The sequence below is a fragment of the Stegodyphus dumicola genome, chromosome 12 (genome assembly GCF_044657685.1).
Source record: "Stegodyphus dumicola isolate Sdum_Otavi_A_Nest chromosome 12, ASM4465768v1".
NCBI classification, from domain to species: Eukaryota; Metazoa; Arthropoda; class Arachnida; order Araneae; family Eresidae; genus Stegodyphus; species Stegodyphus dumicola.
Genome location: NC_140779.1, coordinates 53,681,893 through 53,706,078, shown reverse-complemented (window position 1 = coordinate 53,706,078; position 24,186 = coordinate 53,681,893). Strand labels below are relative to the sequence as shown.

General features: G+C 33.7%; 2 long non-coding RNA genes across 2 annotated transcripts in view; one reads left to right on the top strand and one right to left on the bottom strand.

The window, feature by feature from the left end:
• Window positions 1-24,186, bottom strand: part of LOC146993566 (uncharacterized) — a 117,141-nt gene that overhangs the window by 31,699 nt on the left and 61,256 nt on the right. The gene's annotated exons all lie outside the window — the stretch shown is intronic.
• Window positions 1-24,186, top strand: part of LOC146993567 (uncharacterized) — a 62,979-nt gene that overhangs the window by 103 nt on the left and 38,690 nt on the right. Inside the window, exon 2 of the long non-coding RNA XR_015044332.1 lies at window positions 3,520-3,874. This is a non-coding gene — a long non-coding RNA (uncharacterized LOC146993567). The remainder of the gene's footprint in view (window positions 1-3,519; window positions 3,875-24,186) is intronic.

Genomic DNA, 24,186 nt, shown 5'->3' with positions numbered 1-24,186 from the left:
CTTGATTTATGTTTAATACGTGGTTAGAATGGAAATCTTTTACAGAAAGCTCTTTTTTCTTATAAATAAATGAGGCAGAATGAATTGCTTCCATTTCTGTATTAAAAAAAATAATTTTAAAAAAATCAGAAGGGAACCTTGATCTTTTGTTGTCTATATTTTTATACATTTGTAGCAATAATGAAGATGAATACCAAATGAGATATATTCCGCAAGAGAAGAATAGGAAGAATGACCTTGTTGTTTAAATTAGCTATACATAAGTGATCTCTGAGGTCATCTGCATTGCTTGTTTACATTAGCTATGCATAAGTCACTTGATCTCTGATGTCATCGGAATGTATCTCTTTATAATTTTGTAAATAAGTATATAAGGACACCAGTGGCAATAAAAAAATTATCGTTTGCAAGACAACAACACTAATCTAAAGAAGAGAGCTGTTGCCATTTTGTTAAAACTTCGTGAAGATTTTATTAGATTATTTAGTAAGTAGAGAAATTTACATATATGATTAATAAATGTAGTATGGTATCTATATGATCATACTACTTTATCATATAATATATTGAAGAACGAGAAGTGCAATCTTTTTTGTAGTGTTGAAAGAAGGCATATAATTTGACTTTCAGCAACTATTCAATAACTATACAAAAGGTGAAATTATCCGAGCTGCAGAAATACTCTGCTAATTCGGACTATAAGACACATATGTTTGTATATGGTTGAGCTAAATTTAATTAAGTTAAAATAAAATAATATTAATAATAAAAAATAATAATAACTATAATAATAAGTATAATAATAAAAGTAAATAAAAATTTATACTATTAAAAATCTGTGCGCGTCTGTTTGTTCATTTGTTTGTGGCATCATCTTCTCCGGAAAGGCAGGGAGTTCAGTTTCAAGAGAAGTAACCCCCCCCCCGGATTTAAAAAATTCTTGGGAAGCCATTCCGACCATTCTAATCTTCATGCGGCTTCGAATAAGCTGAGATATAAATTAAACCTCTGAAAATATTAATTTTCGTACTCCCATTTTTCCGATTAGCAATAGCCCCGCGCGTTGGCGATAAAAATCTGCTTTATTTCGAAAAGTATTGCCACTGCTCGCTTTCAAATTGTAGAGCTTGTTGATAAAATATTTGAAAGTTTTATAAAATATGAAATAAAAATAGCGTTACCAAACATTAAATATATTATTATTACTATATAAGGTCATGTTCTGACGTTCAAAAAAGCACGCGATTGCATGTGACGTCATTGTATATCGAAAATGGTTTTGTTAATGTCAACATTTTAAATAAATAGCTGTTGTTGGCAACTTTTTTGTTTCAGGTTAGGATAACTGACACGGTATGTTATTGCCACGATAATTCTTTTACTGTTATTGAAAAACTGTTCTATTACATTAAATTTAAATCATGACATCACACGTATACGTATTAACCTGAAGTGTTAAAAGTTTTGTTTCCTGGTTTGGCAACAAAAAAAAATAATGTTTATGAATTGGTTGTTGCTTGGAAAGAATGAATTGATTTCATTCATATTAAAATGCTTTTATGCATTTTCTTTTCAGGGGTACATAGAACTTATAAATTTTGCTTCGGCTGTAGTTCGCTAGTAGTAATAACAATAATAGTAAATGTTGTACTTTTTTTAAGTCCTGCGTAATAACGATTTCACTACGTTATTTTAGCTGAATTGTAAATGCGGTGCACATTTGGGCAAATAAACCTATTTTTAAACTGCGTAACTTTTACACACACATACACAAAAATAAATAAATAAATAAATAAATAATAAAATAAAATCCATTTCCTTATTGTAAATACGTAAAATTTGGCCTAAAAAACAAAATAGTTAACTGAGTTCTTTTAATAATCGAATGAGTTGTAATCCCAGTTAGTCAAGATATTTAAATTTCTGCTGCATTTGTAAAGTAAGGATTTTTAATCAGACATGACATGAAAAAACCTGGATTTTCCTAATTCTGCCTCTATAACGAAATCAACTAGAGGTTTTTAATAACTTCTACTGATGTTGATCAGGTTTGCAGCTGATTTGCAGCTGAATGACTTTCTCCCTGACTCTGAATGTAACAGTCGCTAGAATGTAAAAGTGCTCCATTCACACATTTATTAAATTATTTTACAAATATAATGCTACTTTTAAATGCAATATGAATTCAACTGAAATTGCTTGGAAACTGGAAGTAAGTTCCTGAGGAAAAAATTAGTTGTTATAATGCATCAAAGCCAATCTGTTTGTGTGTTTGTTCCCGATTAATTCAGTAACTACTAAAGGTATCGTCACCAATATTTCTACAATTCTTTTCTGGGTTCTGGAAAAGGTCGATGTCCACTTTTTTCCAAAAAAGAGTAGCTGAAATCAGAGATATTAATTATAAGCTTTGAAAACGCTAGTTTTCGCCGTTATTTTCCCGACTGGCAACAGTTTCGCACGCTGGAAGTAAAAATCTGCTTTATTTTGAGAAGTGTTGCCACTGCTCGCTTTCAAATCTTAGAGTTTGTTAATAAAAAATTTCTAAGTTTCACCATAAAATAAAAATAGCATTGCCAAACATTAAATACATTATTCCCGATTCCAAAAATTCGTAGAAAGCCATTTCGACTGTTCCCATCTTCGTACGACTTTAATCAACCGAGACATTGTTTAAAAACTCTGAAAACACTCATATTCGCACTCATTTTTCCGAGTGGCAGCACTCTTGCCCGTTGGGGATAAAAATGCTTTGTTTCGAAAAGCGTTGCTACTGCTTCATCATAGAATTTGTTAATCAAATCATAGAGTTTGTTAAAAAAAATTTGTAAGTTTTACAAAATCTGGCTATATAAAAAAGAATGTCTGTTTGTATGTTTGTTCGCGTTATTGATTTCTGATCAATTATGATCAATTGTTTGCCACATTTAATCGATTAAAATTGCATATAGGTGAAATATTGGATTGAACTTAAGCTTTTGCGACCATTTGATTAGAAAGACGAAAATTATTACAAATTGCGTGCCATTGTTGCTGATATAATGAGAGAGAATTAGTTTATTTTTCTATCGAAATTTTTTTGGTGGTTTTCATATTGCATCAGACTGAAAAAATGTATGACTATGAATCGTATTTTTTTGCATCGTTATTAGAGAACGATTACAGCGATAACGTTTTCTCTGTTGTTAGATACAAAACTCTCAATCTAGCAACTGGCATCGGGTACTTCCGCTAGTATAATATAAACTGTAAAACGCTATAAATCTTAAAAAGTAATTAAATCAGAATCATTTAAACGCTTTTAATAATTTCGATTCCTTTGTATAAGTCACGTTGTATTTACATTTTATGTTTCAAGAATATATGGAAAACCATTTATTTCAGCATGTATGGAAAATATAAAGCATTGAGCTAGTACCTGAAATATTACATTCATGTTAATTAAAAATTCATCTCACATCTAAGCTGATTTTTAATTAGTTAACAAAGAGAGAATAAAACTCAACTTTATCCAAACAGGTACCTGCAAAAAAGTCGTTAAACTCATCCCTAAAGCTTAGCATCAAAGGAAATTCTACCCTGACTGGAGTCCCTTAGGAGCATTCGGTGATGACAATGCTTAACAACCTCCGATAAAACTTTAAAAAAAAAAAAAAAAAAAAAAAGAAGAAGAAGAAGAAGGGAGAGACAGAAAAAGGAAACAGAAAGCAAGAAAAGATAGTGTTAGAGTTACGAGGAATGCGATCCCTGGGGTCGTCCGAATGATGAAAGACCGAAAGCAGGACCTACAAAGACATCAGCTTAACAAGTGCACAGCAGATGTCAGCGACGAAATTTCTTCTCAGTTCTTTTAATGGTCCCTGTTCCCACGAAAGTAAGTAAGACAGGGTTAACCGATGTATGCATTGAAAATCGCCTTCGGATGACAACCGTATCAAAATTATTTTATTTATGTAATATAAAATTTTAAATAAAAGCAAGCGAAGAAAATAAAAATAATCTGAAGGAATTCGGATTTCAAAGTAGTACCTCAGAATTTTCGTCTCTATAATATATATATATACACATATATAAATATATATATTCAATCAAGTATAAAATTTTAATTAAGTTTAAATTAAATTTAATTCAATTAAATATAATATATATACATTTATAAATATACGTGTGTGGGTGTTATATTACATTTTTGAGATCTATTTATATATATTTGTATTGTTTTGTTCCGTTATTCTCAATTTTGGATTAAAAATTCAAATTTGATTTTGTTTTTTCAAGTATTGGATTATTATAATTTTTGCCAGTTATGATTTTAAGCTCGATCTACTCAAAAAACTTGTTTTATTTTTTTTTTTTTTTTTTTTTTTTTTTTTTTTTGTCTGTGTTTTTGATGCTATAATTTTGCGTTTTCGGCAGAACTTACTTCAGCCTGTACGTGTTGCACTAATAAAGAGACAGATTTTTTTTTTTTTTTCTTTCCTTTTTAGTTTTAGATTTTCCACTTCAATTTGTGTCTTTGTCGATTCATATACAAGCTGTTTTATTTATTTAGTACTTTTTTCGTTAAAAGATCCCCTCTGACGACGATGCAGTGAAAGATGTAAATTTCATTTTCATTTCTGGTTTTGGCACGTTTTGCCTCTCCCCCATTTCTTATATATAGTATTCCCCTATTAGTTTGCCATTGTGTTTCTGCTTTTGGTTTTTGTACGTGGTTTATTCCGAATTGAATATAGGATGAATTTTAAACATAGTTTTTATTTTATTTCATTTTATATATCTATCTATATATTTATATAAAGAATATTTATATATATGTATATTCTGCATGCGGAAATCAGATTCCATATTTTTATTAATCATGTAATTTTCAGCTTTTTAATTTTCACTTCATGAAACTTTAGTGGTTACTTTTCCGAGAAATAAAGAATATATATAAGTAGATAGAATATGGGGGTTTGGAGCCATGTGGCGCTGTGGCGCTCACAGACGACGGACGGGGGAAGAGGAAATTTACGGAGGAGCCCGTGTGGGTTGATACGTCATCAACCACACGGCTTAACCCCGGACGTGCTGCATCCTGTTTGTGACGTCATCACGCATTATCACTTCGTATTATCTTGCTATTCTTACGTCAGACACATGTTTCATCCTTTTGGTGTAGTAATCCGGTTTCATGTACACGTTTATCGATTGACATAGAACTTCCCGCTGCTTTGATGTCATACTAAATCCGCGGTCTGATTGCAACTTGTTAGAATTTCTAGCGCATTCTTTTTAGTTCAGCAACGACCGCTAGAGGGCAGTAGTCGTATCCATGGCGCTTTCTGATTGGTTCTCCTGGATCCTGACCAAGGCTTATATAGAGAGACGCTGGACCCTATCATATCATTTCCGCCTGTGTTGCATGTTTCGTTCCTGCTTTCGCTGTTCCTGTTTGAATCAAGACGTGTTATTCGAGGTACGTATTATTTTTAATCATATATCTTTTTCGTGTTCGTATATTTGATGTTACTATCTAATTTGAGTACGAAAATCTGCATTTGTTGCACTGCCTTTATAGTTTGACTTTATATTTTTTAGATGGATTTGGAACAACAGTTTGAGAACAAGCCTCTCAACGCGTGGATGTGCCGAAGATTTCAGATTCTGAACAATACCATGAAAAGCCCAAAGAAACACCCATCTCGCAGAACGCTAATGGCAAACGAAAAATAGACGAAGAAAATACATATAAGAAGAAAGTAAGTATTACGAAAAGAGTTTATTCTTGCTATAACGCAGACTTATTATTCTTTTATCAAACGACTCATCATTATTTTTTCTCTTTTAGCGCAATAGACGCTCTACTGAAGGCACAATCCCAGAGGAGCTGACACATATTGACAACAATGTCTTTGTGGGACCTACCCTTTTCAACGGAAAGATCAAAGTGCACATCAGGCAATACAGCAAGTACGGGAGTTCATATTATCCGACTCGTAACGGCGTGAATTTAGAGCCTTCGTGTTTGGACACCTTCTTTCAACACAGCCCACAAGAGGTGTTCACAATGAATCTGCACCTACCCAAGAATTTTAGTGCGGAATATAATGGTTACCACATCACGTTAAAGCAATTTACAGTAAAAGGAGTGGAGAAAAGCAATATTAGACTTACAATCGCCCAGTGGGAAGAATTGTCCACAAATTACAGTCGCATCAGTACCATCGTCACTAACCTCGTATATCAATGTATGGACTTTTGTGAAGCCTACGAAAGTGTATCCGAGGAACCTATTAACGATGCAAAGCACTCACTCCACCAAAACTGGCGGGAAGGGCTGGATCGCGATACATCTGAGTCAGATTCATGGTATGTACAGCAGTGATTTTTACTAATAGAAATGTGAACGCTCATTTATAGTTTACTCTAAAACATACAACCTCTTATTTCTATATCAATCCTTCTTATGAACGGAAAGCAAATGTGTATGAGTATTTATAGTGTTCCCTTATATATTTATTTTTAAACTTAATTATGAGACAGTAAAGAGACCATTATAAACCAATAATTTTATTTACTTTTTAAACATTCATAATATTCAATACCATAAGCACCATATTTTTCCAGATTGGTAGGACAAAATGTTTCTTTCACTTCATCAAGTACATGTTTGAGACAAACATATTTTAAAAAGTCTTTTGTGATATAATGTGCTGGTTTAATCAGAAGTAAATAAGGCTCTTCAGTCCATACATTTCCATAAAATTGCCTGACTATGTCGATAGAATTTAATTTCAGAGCCATGGAGTTGATAGCTTCTGTTTTATAAATAGCGAGCTCTTCACAGTTTATAAGTTTAGGATACTTCAAATCTCCGTGTTCTTGGATCAGCTGTTCTAGTGACGTCTTTAGAATAGTTTGAAGGCATGCTATTCCCAAAGAAATGTCGAAGGATTCTGGAAGCTTTTCCTCGTTAATAGGTTCCTCGGATACACTTTCGTAGGCTTCACAAAAGTCCATACATTGATATACGAGGTTAGTGACGATGGTACTGATGCGACTGTAATTTGTGGACAATTCTTCCCACTGGGCGATTGTAAGTCTAATATTGCTTTTCTCCACTCCTTTTACTGTAAATTGCTTTAACGTGATGTGGTAACCATTATATTCCGCACTAAAATTCTTGGGTAGGTGCAGATTCGTTGTGAACACCTCTTGTGGGCTGTGTTGAGAGAAGGTGTCCAAACACGAAGGCTCTAAATTCACACCGTTACGAGTCGGATAATATGAACTCCCGTACTTGCTGTATTGCCTGATGTGCACTTTGATCTCTCCGTTGAAAAGGGTAGGTCCCACAAAGACATTGTTGCCAATATGTGTCAGCTCCTCTGGGATTGTACCTTCAGTAAAGCGTCCATTGCGCTAAAAGAGAAAAAATAATGATGAGTCGTTTGATAAAAGAATAATAAGTCTGCGTTATAGCAAGAATAAACTCTTTTCGTAATACTTACTTTCTTCTTATATGTATTTTCTTCGTCTATTTTTCGTTTGCCATTAGCGTTCTGCGAGATGGGTGTTTCTTTGGGCTTTTCATGGTATTGTTCAGAATCTGAAATCTTCGGCACATCCATGCGTTGAGAGGCTTGTTCTCAAACTGTTGTTCGAAATCCATCTAAAAAATATAAAGTCAAACTATAAAGGCAGTGCAACAAATGCAGATTTTCGTACTCAAATTAAATAGTAACATCAAATATACGAACACGAAAAAGATATATGATTAAAAATAATATGTACCTCGAATAACACGTCTTGATTCAAACAGGAAGAGCGAAAGCAGGAACGAAACATGCAACACAGGCGGAAATGATATGATAGGGTCCAGCGTCTCTCTATATAAGTCTTGGTCAGGATCCAGGAGAACCAATCAGAAAGCGCCATGGATACGACTACTGCCCTCTAGCGGTCGTTGCTGAACTAAAAAGAATGCGCTAGAAATTCTAACAAGTTGCAATCAGACCGCGGATTTAGTATGACATCAAAGCAGCGGGAAGTTCTATGTCAATCGATAAACGTGTACATGAAACCGGATTACTACACAAAAAGGATGAAACATGTGTCTGACGTAAGAATAGCAAGATAATACGAAGTGATAATGCGTGATGACGTCACAAACAGGATGCAGCACGTCCGAGGTTAAGCCGCGTGGTTGATGACGTATCAACCCACACGGGCTCCTCCGTAAATTTCCTCTCCCCCCGTCCGTCGTCTGTGAGCGCCACAGCGCCACATAGCTCCAAACCCCCATATTCTATCTACTTATATATATATATATATATATATATAAACCAATATTTCACAAAGACCAAAAATTGAAATTCAAATAAATAAATAAATATAAAAATCCTATAAATATAAAATTATAATCTTCAAATGTTAAAATAAAAATAAAAATAAACCATCATTTGAGAAACATCCAATTACTTCCGAGATAACGTCGTCAGGAGGAGGATACTCATTCCTCCATCCATCCCTGAAAGCAATTATACATTTTTTTTTTCTCTTACATATGATACATAATGTACATGATTGACTTTTAATTCGAAAGTGATCAGACGCAGCAAAACTGAGGATCGGAAGCAATAAGTTCCCTTGTACAAAAAATTCGAAAACTGAATATTCGCCGATCCTCTCATATTGCATCTCGTATGTTTTCCAAATAGCCTCAAACAAAAGAATTAAAAAAATGAATACTGAACATATATTTAAAGTAAAGCATGCCATTTCTTTTACTGATTGACTGTCTGATTTCATGAAAGTCAGTTCCTCATTTATGCAAAAGCAGTAAATCTGAAGAAGGCAAAATCATTACGTTATTCTTCATATGTATTTTTGTTTCTAGATCTTATATTATTGCTAGAATCATTAATCTTTCCTAATTACATCTAATTACACCTAATTACATCTAATTACTTAATTACATCTGCTACGAATAATAATGAGCACAGAATATAGTTTTAACCTTTCCGTGTGCAGTTTGCTCTGAACATAAAGCAAATAGAAGAAAATGCTCAATATTCTTAAGGAGATATTTATGCAAAAGTGCTTACAATGAAATTATATCACAGCATTTTGATTTTGCTATTTTGAATATCGAATTTTAAATATAAGATTTTAAACTACTACTTAAAAACTATGTCTTTAAAGTGTAGAAGATTAATTATGAAACTAATAGGTTTGCCGTAAATGCTAAGCTTGAATTTTATTTCAGATGTTAAACTGAATTCTGCAAGCGGAAATCAGATTTCAAAATTTCTTTTAATCTTGTAGTTTATCTTTTTTATCTTTCTTTTAAATTTCTCGAAACTTCAGTGGCAAATTTTCCAAGGTGTTAGACTTCCATTTAAAATTGTCAGAAGGTTTTTAAAGGAAGATCTTCATTTCTGCTGTACTTAATACTGCTATCTCGGAACAATAAGTCACATCTGCTACTTATATCAATGGCTGTAGCACAGAAGTATGGTGCTTTGGGCGATATTTTTCTCTTAAATAAGATAAACACACAATCCAGCATTTAATATTAAGGACAGCAGTAGGGTATCAGTGCAGAAAATTGTAGAGTTAATTTTGCAAATTTTAAATTATTTACAAGTTATAATTTTGGACATTATTTGGCTTATTATCCCATACGCACATTAACAATTCTATAACTTTGGAAGTTACAGAAATTCCATTTTAGGTCTTTAAGTCGAAGTACCGTTTGTTAAATTTTTGTTTATTACTTTAAAATTGACTTTGTTTTCTTTAACTTCTCAGCAAGAAATCTGTCTATGTGGTCGAGATAAAATGTTAATTATTAATAAATTAGTCTTAAAAGTTAGGAAGAGCCTTCTCACAATTTCCAATGCTGAAAACGAAAAGTCAGCATTAATAAACATCAGTAATAATCAGAAATTATATTTGGCTCACCTGCACCCGAGCGGTAAAATCGCTGAACTCTGGTACTTCCGACGTGGACTCGATTCCACGTGAATGGGCTGGCTCCATGGGCATTTTCGTGGTTTTTCCCCATGTGTAACGAATATACAAGCCAGTTTCCCTAAGAAAGTTCTCCACAAAGACATCCTTCCCCTTAGGCAAATAGCTCCAGTGTGCTTAGTTATTATCAGCTAAACCAAACCAAAACTGATATTAATGTGAATGGTTTTGATATGTAAGTTAATCTTGAGTATTCATAGATTTTTGACAATAATTCTTTTTTGTGGAGAAACAGTTCTGTATTTTCACCAAAATACGAACATATGGATTCGAAGATATCTAGAGAGGAAAAGAAAGTCATTTAAGACCTCTTTCTTAGATCCAAATATTTGTTGCAGAGTTTAAGTGGAATGATCAGTAAAATCTTAAGCATACATAAATTTATATGCATTATGATAAAAGTTTCCTCCAAATGGCTTTTGTAATACCAACTATGCAAAAATTAATAAGCCATCCACCTATGGAAATCAGCTTCCGTGTGTTTGTAAAGAACTGACAGACTATATATGTTTGCCCTCCTTCAGAAAATTATTCATATCACAAAATGAGATTACATGTTTCGCTTGCTGTGCTACTGAAAATCCCTCTAGAATATTTTATACAAGAAAACAAAAGGACTTTTCGAAAGCAAACATTGCGTGCATTAAAGGTGTGATAAAGCGTTTGACGATATCAGTTCTGTTTTCACATACAACAGTTTCACATAATATAATGGTGTGATAAATAGGTTCTTCCTATTATATAGTGGCAAGCACATTAAAACGCATCTCTTTTTCTCATTAGCCGCTTTGTTGATCTTCATCTGTTGAATTGGTTTCCTTACACCTTGTTTCGCTAATAAACTGAGCAAGAAATGTACAATTTCAAACTATAACACATGGTACTATCTTTATTGCTCGCAAAAGATGGATATACACAGGTCATAAATTACCCACAACATCTACACCAGCCGTTCTATTGTTAAAGGCGATGAAATGGGATAGTTAGCGAATGCGAAACTTTAAAGCCTCGTTTGTGGGTTATAAATATGCAAAGTAGCGACGTGTTTGACACGCATTGGGCCAACATTTATCGCTTTGGATCTTTTTCACACTCTGGCGACCGAATCTTTATTATTTTTCCTTTTTGTGTTTGGAAGGAGAGGAGGACATGGATAGATAGATGCCTTCCGAATATAAACTTTAAAAGCCATCAATCTCGTTTGACTTATGTTGACAGTTTAATCGTTCGTTTTTTTTATATTCTCGGTGCCGTGTTCGGAATGCGTTACTACTTCAATGTATGGTACTTTTAGTTAGAATAAAAACTTCGCATCACAAGCATGGTATCTTATTCTTTTATGTTTTTAAAACGAGCAAGTGTACTAAAGAGTAAATACACTGAACTTCCAATTATCACTGAGGGTATAATCCGTTTCGTTGATTATCTACGCACTGTCCTAAAACATTTCTTCCCCTGTCTTTGAAAACTTTGTTAGGAGGCTGTTAATTTCTGTTGGGTAATCAAGACAATATTGATCATTTTGAAATAAGAATTTTATTATTATTGTTTATTTTTCAAAAGCGTATTTTTGTTTTATTATTCTGTGAAGTTTGTAACTGTATTTCTTTTTTTGTGTGGCAACAACGCTTCTGTAATTCTTCGATGTGTTCTTTTGGATGTGTGCCAAGTTAGATGGCATAATGTTTTGAAGAGAGCATCGGTTGATTTTGCAGATGAAACATGTTGTTTCAGAACGTTCTTTCTTTATAAATATGTAAAATAAATGTTTTGTTTTTTGAACTCGGATTACGCAAACGTTATTTAGTTTCAACATTTCCATTTTGATCGTACGGAATCTCACTACCAAGCTTGGAATGAAATTGAAATTTTAGCTTCTATGCACAGCTGAAAATCATTCATCTTTTATACGGTAAAAGATGTCTCACTATCACAGAATCAATACTTTATAAAATCGAGGTTACATAGAAGCGACACAGCGTATAGAAAGTGCTGCTTAGAATCAATAGCGCATTTTATATTATGAAGATCATCAATCTGCTTAGAATCAATAGTGCACTTTATATTATGAATATTATGAACATTGATAGTTGGCAATGCATAGAATCAGCAGTGCGCAAAATCGGTACTGCGTAGGACCGATACAATATCGCATCGACATGGAACTAATGCCAGAATTTGAACGATATCTCTTACGATCGACCCTATATTCTGTTATTTTAAAACAGGAACTTCAGGGTTATTTTATGCAGTCCAGTTTTCTTCGCAACGACAAAGAGCGTCATAAAATGCGCGTGAATTACAACTCTCAGATGATGTGGAGAAAATAAGTGATATGCGATGATGATGACATGCGTTACGGTTGCAAATGCGGAGGTTCTGGCAATGGCCCTGAAGTACCTATTTTAAAGACGCAGATTATAATTAAGGGCATACGATCGAAAGTTTAGAAAGAAAAAAGAAATTTTAATCACGATGTGCTAATGAGTAGGAAGATTAATGCACACAGTCATCATAGGCATGTGGTCTAGAGTGCGCTGAATCGACACCGGTCTGCCATCCTACTGAAACTGCGTAGAACTGACTCCAGCATATGAGCGACCCTACACTTTTGTTACTTTAAGCGGGCAATTGAAGGTCTCATACATTTACGTTCGTTAAGTTGTGATATATTCACCGAACAGAGGGAGCTAGGGAATCTTTAATAAATTAGAGAACACATCAACGTACTACAGCAGACGTTACGAGACAAGCAACAGTCAGAAGGTGAAAAAATTATCTTGAAATGCATAAAAACATAATTTCGAGTCTTTATTACACATTTATCGCATGCATAAACTATTGACACTGCATAGGAACGATACTGGCATACTGTCGGCATTCAATAGCTAAGATCTGGGTTCTAACTCCATTTTAGACTCAAGGTATCCCATTCGGTCAGGTTACTTTTGTGTAATTAACTACTGAAACCTGCAACTTATTTTTTCCCATTTGCGGGCTCTAGACATTTATAGCCGTTTAGCTCCAGCCGTTAGCTCTAGCCTCTCTTTAGCCGTTTATCTAGCCGCTTAGCTCTAGCCACTACTAAGGCCGGGAGCAGTGGTTGCTTTGTTATGGAGGCACCTAACAGACGGGCCAACAAATTACATCCATATCTTCTCCGGGATTCGAACTCGGGGCCTTCGGTACGGCAGTCAGAGTCACTCTCGTCTGAGCGGCGCCGAAACCTGCAACATAAGGACAATATGATAATGCTACCTGGGTATCTTTAACTTCAAGATATTCAAACATCAAACAAACCATACCTTTCGCAGAAGCTAATGAAGTTCTCCATAATTGCAAAATCATCGCAGTCTCTTTCTTGATGTTTTAAGTAATGCAAAAACTTACTAATACTTCGGCTACTAATCGAAATATTTTACCACAATTCTATCGATATATCTGAAATTATTCTCATTTCTTTTAATTTATTTAAAATTTTTTATGGATTTTTGAAGAAGTTTAAATTTTGATTTCAATTATAAAATATATTTCTATGTACAAAATATTTAGATGCGCATCTAATAACTAAACTAACCTTCACCTCTGTATTTTCTGTTTTCTGAAACGTTCTAAAGAGCGCTATAATATAATAAGTATATTTGAATTTCACATTTAATTCAATCCGAGGATATGTGACAAATATTCAAGCGAATAATGACATTTTCTTCTTTTCTCATTTAAAATACAGAGTTTTATGATCAAAATCATCCCCCTCGCATGAATAACAGCTGTTTGCGTTTTCATACGTATAAGATTTCCAAAGAACAACTACCGTAACATCTTCTTTTATTGCAATTAGCTGAACCTGATCTTTGTGATCAATTTGTTTATTCCTTAAAAAAAAAAGAAAATCATGAAAAGGTAAGAATTATAATATAATGATATTTAGAAATGAATTTTCTACGTCTGCTCTTTCATTATTATGCACTAGCTCTCTTATTTTCCACCTTCTCTATTTGTATTGATTTTTTAACTCTAGAGAGAGCTTTTTCGGATTTCGAATGCTTTGCCCATGGAGAACAGAGCTTCTGCGCAGTATCGAGAGATCGCCAAATGTCTCTGGCAGTGGTTTAATTTTCTAATGCTTTTGGAAAATGTTTCTTTTTAAGATAATTAAATACTGAAGAACTTACTTTGCTAACAGTCCTTAAATGCGATATTTACCTAAATACAGTTTTTTTTTTTTTTTTTTTTTTCCAAGCCCTAAAGGGCGTTAGTCTAAAATGGCTATTAATTTTGTTTTGGCATTTTGCTTTGATTCACTATAAACGGCGAATCAATTTTTAAATTGTTGCCACCAAATACTAAAGCCCTGCATAATATTGAAAGGAATTAAATAATGAAGAATCTGCATAAATAATCTGCTTTCATGATGAACTCTTTAAAGCGACACATGTAAATATTCATAAAATACATGCAGATATACATAAAATTCACTATGTATTATTGAATCTCACATTCAAGTTTAAAACTTCTTTTACTGTTGTTATTTATTGCGAATTATCTCACGTTTCTGTTAGTAGCATCAAATGTATTCTACAAATTTTGTCGTGACCAAGGGGTAAGCTTGCGCCTATCATTGGCTTAGGCTTTACACACTTTTTAGGTGAAACGCAACTTTGCCGTTGTCAGTTCTACTCTGTAACTATTAACATCTTGAAACCGACTGGAAAATAAATGGTATCCGTAAATGGAAAAATTCTGTATAAACACAGCAAATTCTTCTATCCTGGAAGTGTTTTTGAAGCTGATTCCGGCATTCTTAAACATCTCAAGTACTAAAGATAACTATTAATTTGCAATGCTTAAAAATTTATTTAAGCATTGAAAATAAATAGTCCATTATTGTTTTTGTCATAGCAAAACTTAAAATAATTTTCATCAAATAATTCCTCTGCATTTATTGAATTATGAATTATCATATTGATAGAATTCGCATTTTCTTCTGAAAGTATCCAATTAAATTTTGTAAAATATTGATATATTTTATATAATCAGTTATCTTATATTAAGTACTTTACTGTCCTTTTTCCTTCCCTTTTTCCTGCCAAAATACTAATTTTAGTTCAGGCGTTTTCAAATGAAGTAAAAAGATATAGTACTTAAATGGAAATTTTAGATTGTTTCGACAGAGCGTGTTATGCCTACTGAAGGCTACGTTACTAGTTGAAATTTTACTATAGCAGCTTGGTTTCGGCGCTGCTTTGTCCTTGCCAACAGTGCTTGTTACACCGGTATAAGTTTGAGCCATATTGCGCTATTATATCTGTGTACCCTTTGGGGTATCTTAAGCTTTCAATTAGTTTATTTGAGTTTCGCCGTAAATGCTGTCTGGTTCTGTAAGCACAATCAGTGTCTTCTATTAGCTGTTTGAGTTCTTAAAGGATCTTTTAAGCTCCATTCAGAAGATGGTATAAATGTCAAAGAAACTTAGTCATAAGGCATAAAATGCGGGAATTTCCTTCACACCTGTGAGACAGAATGTAAGCCGCAGCCAATTACAGAAGCTAAATTAGCGCATGCGTGGATGTGTCTACAGTTTTTCTGCTCTGTATCCCCGTTTAGGTTTTGAGCGTTCGCTCTGATTGGTCGACTCTTATACCAAGTCGGCATAAAGTTGGAAATTTCGAACTTTATGCTAAAGCCTCTAAACCTGTTTTTTTGTGACGTAGCAATATCTGGTTACCTAGAAACGAAGCTCGGCTTAAACCAGTTATAACATTTACCCTTCCCCCGTCTGTACGGAATCTTAAACTCCGTTCAGACGCTGGTATAAATGTCATAGACGTTTAGTCATCTTATGACTAAGCCTCTATGACAAATTCCTATCCCTCTATGATCCGTTCACACCTGCGAGACAAGGTATAAGCCGTAGCCAGTCAGAGAAGATAAATTTGCGCATGGGGTTGGGATTGTGTCTTTAGCTTTTCCGCTCTGTTTTTCCGTTCAAGTTTTGCGCCTTCGCTCTGATTGGTTGACTCTTAAATAAAGTCGGCATAAACTTGGAAATTTCGAAACTTTCTGGCAAAACCCCTAATTCAGTTTCTGTCGCGTAGCAAGGTCTGGTTACCTAGCAACGCAGCTCGAGTTAAATCAGTTATGGCATTTATACCACCGTCTGAACGGAGCCTTACATCCTTCTTATGTTGTCCGTTTTCATACTGGGCGTAGTGATATCGTTTAGCTCCATTAAGAGTCTCGGCTTAGTAGATGCTTCCCAAGAAGGTAAGACTAATTCTATTGCCTGTCTATTTTTTTCCCCAAAAAATTCTAGATAATTTATTTTGACTTCATTGAAATAGCCGATGTTCTGAACTAACAAACTCGGAGGAATCACTCTCGTTTAAAAGTCCTAGACATTTTCGATCCTTGACACAACCGCAGATCCATTTACAAATCCCGAGCGTCAGATAACTCTAGTTATAAATAACAGAATTTTTAGTGTTAGAACTTAAATATACTGACTGAAATAAGGAGTGAACAAATCGTCAAGAGCTCGATAATTTACGTGAGAGATCTGGAATTTAGGAGGATCAGTTTTATCATTAAATGAGGATACATGCAAAAAATCGATAAAAAGCCCTCTATAATAAAATTCTGCAAATAAAATCTCCTGTAAAATACCTTATAAAATGCGGCATCGTTGTATGCGTAAAACAGTCTTGTATTCGGACTGATATGGTAATACAGAAACAGCATATTTTGTGTCAACTAAAGCTTTTTGAGTCATGTTGCATAAGAAGCACGTTATAAATTCGTATTACAATGCAATGAGCATCTGGCGGCATAAAAAGTCGAAAGAAAGGCAGGTGTAAACATATTTAGCGTAGCACGGCAGTATGGGAATTACTACCTCATCAAACCTTTCGCTTCCTATTTAAACAGATGACACTTAATTTTTTTCGGAAGAAAAATTATTACTTGTGGTTATGGTCATAAAAGTGTCTTATTCATTTCATTGCTTAACTTGAGACCTAATGTAGCTGCATGAGCTGCATATTCATTATGTGCCCATTTGCCAATTTCTATGCTAAAAAAATTTGACTTCCTTGTACGGCCTATTAAATTGGACAAATTTTTGCTGTCTTTCATTTAAACTTATTTCCTCGAATTTCGTTAGAGATATATTTCTCATTCAATTAATTCAGTTCTCACTTCGCAGCAAGGCAGAAATGCATAAAAACTCAAAAATGTCTTCATTAAAAATTGCAAAATGCAGAAACACCTAAAATACGAAACAAAGTTTTTTTTAAAAAAATTGCAATTTAAATTATAGTTTTTATGCAAAAACAAACAATTCGGCTAGCAGGCAGGAGACATATCTTTTGGGCCAGAGAATTCAACCTTTACTGTTGGTCTCACTCGGCGAAAAGACACCGAAGTTGGTCCACAAAGTGACTTTATTCACTATTCTGATAAGAGTTTCAAATTTAAGCAAATGGCAGGCCTCGTTAGGCTTAATACCACTTAGGCCCGTATCACACATGTATTTGTTTCATACGAACAACTGTTCCGGATAATTTTTTTGCCTGGTTTACTATTAAAAGAAAGAAGCGCGGTTTTTTCCTTCCTTTCGAAAAAAATTACAAGCTGTTCCTTTTCAAGCAATCAGCTAATTAACATGTTTGTGATGGAGAACCAATTACCTCTTTACATGTTAACCCCAGAGTGAACTGTGGTAATTGGCTGTTGTGACAAAGCAGAAAAATTTTTCCAAACCCTTGTTCTTCCGAAATAAACGGATGTCTGATAGCAGCCTTTTAAACAACTTTGAAATTGTTGATAATTTTGCAACTATTGCATGCATATAAACTAAAGGCATAAAAGCCTTAACCGGACCATAAAAACAATACAATTCAGCACTTTTTTAAAGAAAAAAATGCACATTTACCAATATATAAGAATGATATATAAGAATATTTACCAATATAAAGAATAAAAAAAATCGGAGCAGATAGATATAAGAATAAAAAACCACCGAGCCAGGCAACGGAGTGGGTTATTGTTTGGTGCGGCCGATTGCAACCAAAAAGGTTTACTTGAACGAGATTATACGAACTTAAATTGGCAGAATGAAAACTATATATTGAAGTAAACAGTTTACACAAAGAAAAAATATAGCAGCAATTAAATTTGTAATAAATTAGTAAATAATGAATGATATTATAAAACTTATGAGAATGAAGGAAGCTACTATTGTATCCCAAAGTTTATAATTTTAAATAAAATATTGTAAAACCGTTTGAAACTTATATAGCCAACGCAAGGTAAAGAAGTAAATTAATTTTAAAATATTCACGCATTCACGCTTGAATTATTATTCAAGTGTTTCAGTCATATGTTTTATGTCTGTATTTGAATTGTGTTGTTTATATTTGTTTTCATTAATTTAATGTATATGAGATACATTCGGCAAGAGAGGAAGAGATAAAATGACCTTGTTCATTTATATTATCTTGTCTGTTTACATTAGCTATATATATGTCACGTGATCTATGAGCTCATCGGAATGCGTCTCATTCTGCATACTTTTAATCGAATTTTCAGGTTGGTCAGATGTATTTATGTTTTTTATCAACAAGTGTTTTATCATATGGTATTTTAATGGATTAATTTAACAATATGACCTCAGAATTGCAAATGGTGTACAACTTAAATAATAGATGTGAAGAGACTAATTAGTTCCCCCGTGAAGCAAAATCTTTGCACATTAATTATAAAAATTCTAAACTCTTTAAGAATCATAAAAATTTTAATTACAATTAATATTATTCATCTTATTATTCTAGTTTCATATTCTTATTTTTCTACTATATCATTGCAAATAACCATCACTTCATGTTCTCTCTTTCGCTTTTTTTTTTTTTTTTTTTTCCCAAAGGGTGTATCTTTCTAGCGAACAGACGTAGTCGTAACCTATGGAGATGTACAGTTTCATTAATAAACGATTCTAGGGGAAATGTAAGGGAATTGCGTTGTTCGCTTAAACGACCCATAAACGTCAAACGAAGTTAAAGATAAACAATATTAATGGCACAGGAGAAGTGTGCCTCGTCTTGCTTCTCCAAAAATCCACTTTATTTCTTTCACGTCTTCTCTTTCTTTCTCTCTTTTTCGCCAATCTGAGTAGAAATAATTATTCCGAATTTGATTATTCTTTTTGTGAAGGAGATAAAATCATTTATGTTTCGAAAATTGAGAAAAATGGGACTCGTTACTGAGTATGATTCAGTTACATTCCGCAGATTTATCTGTTTTCATATTTGATTTTTAGTGCATAGGCGCAATTTGCCCAGAAGGATTATTAATTTCGTTTTGGCATTTTGCATTGATTCACTATAAATGCCGGTTCACTTTTCAAATTGTTGCTACCAAACATTAGAGCCTTATGCTAGTTTTAAAGAAATTAAATAATGAAGAATCTGCATAAATGTATGTATGTTTCTCGCATTGTGATAAAACAACAGTAGCTAGAACCATCTAATTTTGAACAACGTACGTTTCCACCCAAAAAATGGCATCTGGAAGCCCAAATTTGAATTCTTGAATTTTTTTATTATCTATTTCGTATTTTGTAAAACTTTAAAGAATTTTTGATTAACAAACTCAACGATTTCAAAGCGAGCAATGGCATTACTGTTACGAAAAAAGAAATAATTAAATAAAATTTATCTCCAGCGCGCGAGACTTTGTATCGGAAATTCTAAAGATATGCTCTTTAAAATATTTTTTGATATTGCTGTTGACTTGAATTTTATGGTTTAAGTGCGAAGAACATGATATTTAATAAATAAAGTTACACACAAAACGTTAAGAAAACGCCCCTTTGAGCGTAATGTAAAATTTGAAAGCTTTCAGATTTTTTTTTAAATAGGATCTGACAATGGCCATTTTATATTCATGGAATTTCGGAACCTGGTATAGTAGCGCTGCTTTTTTGACAAAGAAGCAGGCATTTTCTATGTGTATCTTTGTCCATCGAAGTTAAATTTTAATTTTGCTACTTTCGTGGAGAAGATGAAAGGCTTCTTGAGCTGTTGGAGAAGTGTGTTTGAAGTTGGATATCGCCACTGCGTAAGATAACTAATTCTTAATTGAACCTAGACTTAGCGATATCGGCGTAGATCAAACTATGCTTGACATAGGACTGAAACTGTGTAAGATCGATATTGGCACAGAATCAATATCGCGCAGAATTTAAAACAGCATATGATCGACACGGAGCAGGATCGACGATGGCATAGGACAATACGTACCAGAGTCGAAAATGGCATAGGATCAATATGGCGGGAGATCGTAGCTGGTGTACAACTGACACTAGCATAACGTGGACAAAACTTATAATTAGTAACGACACACATTCAAAGGACTAAATTATTATTTTTTTGCAGTACTTGCACAGGACCAACACATAGGATCGACATCGATACAGAATTGAAACTCGTTTTTTTGAGCTGCTTTGTCCATCTTGTGCCGGTTGAGAGGGTATCGATTCTATTCGGTGTTCGATCCTGTACCGCATTTTCCTAAATTTTAAAATTCTCACCAGCAGTTTTGGGCAACAGAGAGTTCATGTGTTTCTTTGTTCGTAATATATGCCTCATATTCCTAAACGTGGAATTTCAAGGCCCTCTATCAGTAAAATTCTCGGTTTCACAGATAAAAACCCCATTCCAGATCATGCAAAATTAACAGGATGATATAACAACAGATGTAGATCTGTATCTTTTCAGTAGGAGATTGCTTTCATAACGTTAAACTGCTTAATCTCTTTTTGCTTTTGGAGTTTCCTTCCCAATTAGTTTGTCTCAATCTTTGCAGGGATTTGTTGTAATCATTTCATATGACGTATTCTTTTCATTTATTCCTGAAACTATCCTTATCTTATCTTAAGTCAATTTTCAATTCAGTATTACTGAACTGACAATAAATCTTAAAAGAAATTTGCATTTTCTGCGTTTTCCTCACTTCATTCATACTTTCATACTATCTGATTCTGGGCACGTCATAAAATGTGTGCTGCAGAAACCCATTGTTTGTTGAGAGCTAAGGAAATGCTTGGCTAAGGTAACCAGCCTGAAACCCGAAACGATGCTGAAAAGAGATCTCGATTTCTCTGCGTAAATCACTTCCCTTGTTATTGGTGCGATCTTAGGGGAGACTCGGAGAAGGACGCAAATTGAAACGAACGAGAGAGAGACCTGGATATTGAATGCATCAATCACTTAACGGGGTTTAGGAGATTCCAGCACCCCGCCCTAAGCTGTTAAAGCTTACGTGCCAGGAAAGTCGATTCTAGAGTTGGGAGTCGCTTCGGGTAAAACCAAGGAAATGAATGCATTGTACGAAATAACTCACATATTTAATGAAACACTCTTCTATAATGTCAGTTATCTCTTTTTTCGACTATAACTTTGAAATTATTGAAAAAAATATGTAAAAAAATTGTCGATATTACTTAGAAATCTCATTAAAATCATCTATATTCTCTTTATACAAAATGTTTGAATCAGAATCTAAGATAATGCTGTCATATATACATATATATTGTCAAAATGTGGGCTGAAAACTTCCATTAAAATTCAGAATACATGAAGCTCAAAATTCTTTTACGACAAATATTCTTGCGAAATAAAATCTTTGAGTGTGCGCGAATGTGCGTTTGCTATAACCACTTAAAACACAATAAATCGTATTTATACACGGAATTTAAAATTCCGTCTTCATGCAGGTTTTATAGCAACTTTGTGCACTTACAATTACGAATGCAAGAAAATATAACTTATAATGATATATAAATTCTACAGGTTTCGATTCGGTTACTGAGTAATAAAAAAATTTTTAAATGTACGGAATTTTAAGAAATGGTTCGATGAAAATTACTTTAATGATCAGTACTTTGTAATCAGTATTTGTTAATAATTATGTACAAATGAAACTTTTTATATTCTCTTGAATGCATGTGCTTTTGATATAACTCGAGCGGGTACATAATTAAGCTAAGTAAGAAGATAATAAAATCAATAATATAATACACAAGGTTTGGCTACACTTGTATCTTAATAATTTATTCAGACGAAATACTTTCATCACAACCGAGCTATAATCTATACTGCAAATTCAAAGATAAATTTCAACAAAAACTATTTAGTCCACAGACCGTTAAGTTTGTAGAGCTTAAAATATAATATTAACGGCACGTAAGCTTTAAAAATATATTTAAACTCAAAATTAAAAGTAGTTGCGAACTAATCTTAATTCGAACTAAACTAAACTATTTATACACATACACAAATCTAAAGTATTGAGAGAGCCCACCAGCGGCCGAGCGGTAAGGTCGCTGAACACTGGTAGTTCGGTCCGAAGTTCGAATCCCGCGAACTGGCTGGCTGCATGGGTGTTTTCGTGGTTTTCCCCATGTGTAACGTGTATACGAGCCAGTTTCCCTCAGAAAGTCCTCCACGAAGGCATCCCTCCTCTTAGACAGATAGCCCTAGTGTGCTTTGCCATAATTAAATACACACACTAAAGTATTGAGAATTATTGGGTTTCAAAAGTGGCTAACTCCCATTAGCCTAGCACCAACTTTTATTACATTAATAAGCCAATCTCAGATTTCAGGGTTTGGTTTGGTTTATGTGATTACGGCAAAGCCGAGACAGATATCTGCCTAAAGGGAGGGATATCTTCGTGGAGGACATTCTAAGGGACACTGGCTCGTATACATGCTCAGATTTCATGAACATTGCAGAACAGAGTATCATGCCTGCAGGACTAAACTGATTTCGTCACCAGCTAATTAAGCTCATCGTAATTTGCATTATATTGAAGTCTCATGGAAAAATATAGCGGACAGTAAATAATTAAGATAAAAATAATGTGCCATTTAAATATGACGAGTTATCTTAATAAACCAACTAAATCAAATCTAAACTTCCATGTTATTATAGAGGTAGCATTCAAAATATCAGATTTATAATATCTACTAATCAATGATAAGTACGTTTAAAAAAAGTCCGAAAGTCTCAGATTTTATATTACGTCCAATGAGACTTTTTTTTAACGTTTTGTGTATTACCTTTATTTATTAAATATCGTGTTCTTTGCATTTAAACCACATAAAATACAATTCAAAAGTAATATCAAAAAATATTTAAAAACAGCATATCTATAGAAGTTCCGACAGACAGTCGCGCACGTTGGAGATAAAAGTGTTTTTAGCCCAAAGGAGCGTTAGCTCAGAAGACTTATTGATTTCGTTTTGGAATTTTGCGTCGATTCACTGTAAATATCCATATTACTTTTCAAACTATTGCCACCAAATATTATCGCCCTATATTATATTTAAGGAAATTAGATAATGAAGAATCTGCTTAAATGTTTCTCGCATTGTGATTAAACAACGGTGTCTAGAGCGATTAAATTTTGAATAGCATAATCTTCCTCCGAATATGGGCATCCGCAAGCTCAAATTTGGAATAAGGATTTTTTCCCCCTTTCCCGTACAGTGTTGTACCGGTGCTCGCTTTGAAATCGTTGAGTTTATTGATAAAAAATTCGCTAACGTTTTACAAAATATGAAATAGATAATAAAACAAATTCAAATTTCAAAATTCGGACTTCTAGGTGCTTATTTTCGGGTGGAGAATTATGTTATTCAAAATCCGATGGCTCTAGGTACCGTCCTTTTTTCACAATGTGAGAAGCATACAAACATTCATGTAGGTTCTTCATTATTTAATTTTTTAAAAATATAATATAGGGCAATAATATTTGGTGGCAACAATTTAAAAAGTGTTTCGTCGTTTATAGTGAAAAGCCACAAAATGCGATTTTGAAGCTAATATCCCTTCTGGGCTACCTAACTGTTGATAAAGTACAACCATAAACAAAATAAAAATTAACCGATGGTTGATATGCAGAGTTTTTATGGAGGATTTCCAAGGGAATCTTTTTTGTATTTGCTTCATACTGCCGCAAAAAATATCAGCAATTATCGCTTCAGGTATTAAACTTAATTGAAAAGAGGCGGATTGCATTTCTTTTGGTATCGGCATTTAGTTTTCAGAGCTAAGCTTATATAAGGGTGAACTAAACGTGGCATTCTTCCAGTGAGTTACTTGC